The 4,812-nt window shown below is 50.7% G+C and overlaps 1 pseudogene; it reads right to left on the bottom strand.

Moving 5' to 3' along the window:
• Positions 1–457: 457 nt before the first annotated feature.
• Positions 458–2,795, bottom strand: LOC101021951 (annotated as a pseudogene).
• Between the last annotated feature and the right edge of the window lie 2,017 nt (positions 2,796–4,812).

The raw sequence follows: 4,812 nt of genomic DNA, 5'->3' as shown, positions 1-4,812 counted from the left end.
AGTGAAATCTTCTGGAAGAACCTGGTCACATCCCCGTCCTTCTCCCACTTCTCTTTCACCTTCTTGGCTCCAGGATGAAGCACTGTCCACTTTCTGTTGTTTGGGTCAAAGAGGAGGAACCTCTGTCCATTGAAGAGGAACTGCCAAGATCCTCTGCCGTGTCCATGGGCTTCGTGCTCACAAGACATCCGGGCCTGCAGAATGAGGGGCTCTGCCCCATTGGAAAGAGATCAGCTCTGATCTTGAGAAATTCTGAACCCCACCCTGCTTCCTTTCCTGTCTGCTGCCCTTGCTCTTTGACCTCTTGAGTGATATAAACCTGATTTGTTTATTTTTAATTAATTAATTTATTTTTTAACTAGGCAAAGAACATTATTAACCTTTGTTTCAAACTTTATTCCCAGGCTTCTTCGGCTTAATTAGCTGCAAAGACTAGACTAAGTACATTATTAAACTGAAAGGAGCTCAGTGTCCAAGGGGCTTGGGCTTAAAAGTATTGGTGACCTAGATTTTATCATATCCATAAACAAACATTTCTTAAAAAGCAGTCATAATAGAAAATAGCAGTTCCTAGTAACTTCTTCAAGTTTTATCTTCAGAAGTTGGCTCAATTCATTTTGCCTCATGCTTGGAAGCCTCATCAAAATTCTCCACAAGATCAGTAACTTCATCATCATCATCCTCTCCAGTTGCAAGTGGTGCTGGTCTATCCACAGACTGTTTGGGCAGAGCTTCAGCCAGTCTCCTTAAACTAGTCAGACAGTCTGCACCAAGCTGGATGAAGATGCTGGGTAGCATTGCTGTCAGCTGCTTTGTCTTAGCATGGCCTGTAATGGTGAAAGGTTTCCCTGCCAGAGATGTCTGAACTTCAGGGTTGTTAAAGTGGATCACTCTTCCTTGGTTTGTAAACACATTCACCTCTTCAATACCAGAGATATTGTTTACCCCTAACTTCTTTAAGGAGAACTGAAAGTTTTTATCTTCCGTTGTGGTTGTTCTATGAACCACCTTCTTCTTTCTGCGAGCAGGTCCTTTCCCACCAATGTACACTTGTGCCTGCAGTTTGGCAGGTTTTTCCTGGTTCATGATTGTTTCTTTCACCTTGTTGGAGCGGATAAGGGGCCGTGCAGGGGACTAGGGTTGGTGTTCAGGTGGTCTCGGGTGGACCAGCTGAGATTAGGCACACACATGCAAGGACGCCAACCTGATTTATTTTTTGCATGAACCCATTAAAGCCTTCTAAGCTACTATAGTGTCTGCTCCCTCCTGTCCTGGGCCATTTTAAACTTACCACTGGGTATTCAATTCTCCACTTGAATGTCAGCCAATTGCTCTTTGAGGAAATCTACCACATCTCTTAGGGTTTCAGTTTGTTCTTCCCAGGCTTTTGTGACATTGACCTTCCTCCCCAGAGAAGCAAAGGCTTTGGCCTTGTGGTTAAAACAGTCATAGTGAAGAAAAGGCCTTTCATCCACCTGGTCTTGAACTTCACACCACTGTGGTTCAGGTCTGAACTTAGGAGTGATGATGAAGTCATAGCGAAGATAGTGTGTGTGTGTGGAAGATAAACACAGGAGAGGGCTGGTGTGGGGGGAAGTGGAACCTAAGACCCCTCCTCTTCCTTATGGTGACTGCAAGTAAATATCTCTGAGGGGCTGGGCTGGCAGAGTAAGATGTGCCCCAGCCAGGACTGTCATGTCAACTAGTTAAAGACTAGAATGTCTCCCTTTCTTGAGTACAAGGCAAGGAAGGTCCCTGCAGCCATGAAACCATGCATCCTCCCAAGACATATCCCACCTGGGCTCTGCCCACATGGGTCAGCACATGACCTTGTCATGGAGGTGCCAGGCCTGCTGTGGCAGGAAAAGGCCTGGATGAGGAGGATCTTTGGCAGCAGCCCCTGTGGACTGCGGGAGGTGGGAGAGGGTGTGGGAGCTGCCCTAGGATGCTCCAGCTCAGTGAGTGGGATGAGGACAGAATCCAATTTGAATCAAAAAGAGATTATTGTCATAGTCCCAGGATTTAAACGTTAGCAAAGCCCCTGGTGATGATGGCCATCTGCTATGAGATGCATTCCTGAAACCTTGGAAAAGGGATGGTTCACAGGGCGAGAAGTAGAAAATCTAGAACTTCTAAGGCACGGTGTAGAGGAAGGGATCACAGGCTCAGAGAAGTGCCCATGCTAGAGGGGTCTGAGTGTGAAAATCCAGAACAATGTCCATCCTCTGTGCTCCTGGGAAGCCTGGAGGACTCCTGTTTACCCAGCATATAAAGCAGGCCCTGAGAGAAGGCAGCAGACTGTCAAGAAACGCAGGGATGCCTGTCGCTGAAAGCCAGGGTAGGAAATGCTGTTCCCTAAGTGGCTCCCAGGAGTAATGATCTGAAACAACCGATCCCAGGTGGAGGCTGTCACCTGTCAGGAGGAGGGAAAGTGCAATGACAAAAATGATTAGAGAAGTCCCAATGCCAGCTGGAGTCCTGAGCCACAGAGAGCTACGCTCATGGCTCACAGAACAAGGGGGACCAAGAGGCAAAACAGATGGAGACTCACCCGGATCCTGCTGGACTTTAACCACAATAAATAAAGACAAAACAGAGAGATGGATGATTTGGAAGAGGAAAGTGGACATTTCATAAAAAACTGTATTACTTTGCCGAGTTTCCAGCACTAAGCCACTTCTCAGACAGACCCAGGATCCATTACTAGAAGCAGAGTCCACATTCCAATAAGGAAAGACCCTTCAACCTCACAACAAGTGCAAAGCTTCTTTTCCGACTTCCCCACATACACGCATGGCCCGCAGAGCTTGCTGTGAGGGGCTGTATTGTGAATATAAGGGGCTTGCTGGCAACATAGTCCCTGTTGTCACTGATCAACTCTCCCCCTGTATCTTGATAGTAGCCACAGACAATCCATGCGTGATGAGTGTGGCTGGACCTGTCACTAGGGCCCTAGGACTCAGTACACGTTAGATCCTAGAAGTATCTGTGGTTGAAAAAAGTTTTGTGTAGAGTCCGTAGCAATTTCTAACTGGAGAATCAACAAGGTCCCCTAATGCCCAGAAGCAAGCCCATGCTACTGGCACCAGGAAATAAATCACACCCTTCAAAAGTGGTTCCTGTATCATCCTAGGCCCTGGCAGAGATGAGGCCTCCAGCCATGGGAGGGCAGTGACCACACGGCCTCAGAGCTGCCCACCATGGGATGGGCTCCTCACCCTATATGTCACTAGGAAGATAGACCCAGCAATGAGAAGATGCAGGTGGTTCTCCTGGGATGGGCAGGAGTAGGGCCACAGGGAATTAAGAAGCTGCACAAGAAGTTGGCCCCAATCCCCAGGACACCACATGACTGCACCCTCTCACCCTCAGTTCACACCTGAGGCTTCAGGGAGGGTCCCTGATGGCTCAGGTGAACCATAGATGCCACTCAGCAGCAAAGGAGGGGAGAGTAGACCCCAAACCATGGAACCCTGGCTCCCATCACATCCACACCACCCAGAAGTCACAGACAGAGCAGGAACTGGCTCTGACTTTAGGAGTTGCACCTGAGACCCCATCTGGAGATGCCACCCTAGGGGATGGTCCATCAACTGTTGTGTCACTGTGTGTATCCTCATCTGGGGTCAGTAACCTAGGCCAGTGTCCAACTCTGTTCCCTCTTTTATTTTCAGGTTGTCCTGGCCGGCTGTTGCTCTACAAAGGGACAGGACTTGACACACAGACAGATAATCCATGCCTTGAAAAGACCAAAGTGCCTCCTGCCTTCCTTTCTAGAAAGTGTTTGCCACCTCCAGCCTACCATTCTATATGATGCTGGCTCCTGAATAGGAAGAATAGGAGGTCTTGGTCCAAGGGTAGAAGTGGGTGCCTCTACTCACCTGCATTCCCAGGGTCATCCTGGGGAGAATGGTACTTCCCATCCCCCCTGCACAGGTTCTGGGGTGTGTGGGTGTGTACTTAGCAAGGAGGAGAAGGTGTCGGTTGTTGTGGGAGGTGGTGAGAGCCTCCTCATGGATGGGGAGGTGAGGGAGGCCTGTGGGGTGAGAGGGCTGGACTGAGATTGAAGGTAAAATGATGTGACCTGTTTGGTGGCAGTGGGTAGTGATGAAAGGTGACAATGTGCTAGCAGCCCTCACTCTCAGCGCCTCCTCGGTCTCGGCCTCCACTCTGGCGGTGCTTAAGGAGACCTTCAGTCCGCCACGGCACTGTGGGAGCCCCTCTCTGGGCTAGCTGAGGCCGGAGCTGCCTCCCTCTGCTTGCAGGGAGGTGTGGAGGGAGAGGCCGGGGCAGAGACTGGAGCTGCGAGCAGCACTGGCAGGCCAGTGCGAGTTCTCGCAGGTGCAGTCACCGGCTCAGTGGGCCCTGCACCGGGAGCAGCTGGCAGGCGCCACAGGCCCAGGGTAGTGAGGGGCTTGGCACCCAGGCCAGCAGCTGTGGAGGTTGCACCGGCTCCCCCACTGCAGTGGGCTCCCGGAGGCCCCAGCCTCCCCAGTGGGCGCCACCCCCTATTCAGTTGCCACCAATCCCATCCACAGCCCAAGGGCTGAGGAGTGCAGGCGCCACTGGTGACTGGTGGGCAGCTCCGCCTGCAGCCCGGGTGAAGGATCCACTAGGTGAAGCCAGCTGGGCTCCTGAGCTGGATGGGGACTTGGAGAACTTTTATATCTAGCCAGAGGATTGTATGTGCACCAATCAGCACTCTGTATCTAGCTAATCTGGTGGAGACTTGGAGAACTTTTATGTCTAGCTAGAGGATCCTAAATACACCAATCAGCACTCTGTGTCTAGCTCAGGGTTTGTAAATACACC

The sequence above is a fragment of the Papio anubis genome, unplaced genomic scaffold (genome assembly GCF_008728515.1).
Source record: "Papio anubis isolate 15944 unplaced genomic scaffold, Panubis1.0 scaffold943, whole genome shotgun sequence".
Lineage (NCBI taxonomy): Eukaryota > Metazoa > Chordata > Mammalia > Primates > Cercopithecidae > Papio > Papio anubis.
This window is presented reverse-complemented; position numbering and strand designations above follow the sequence as displayed.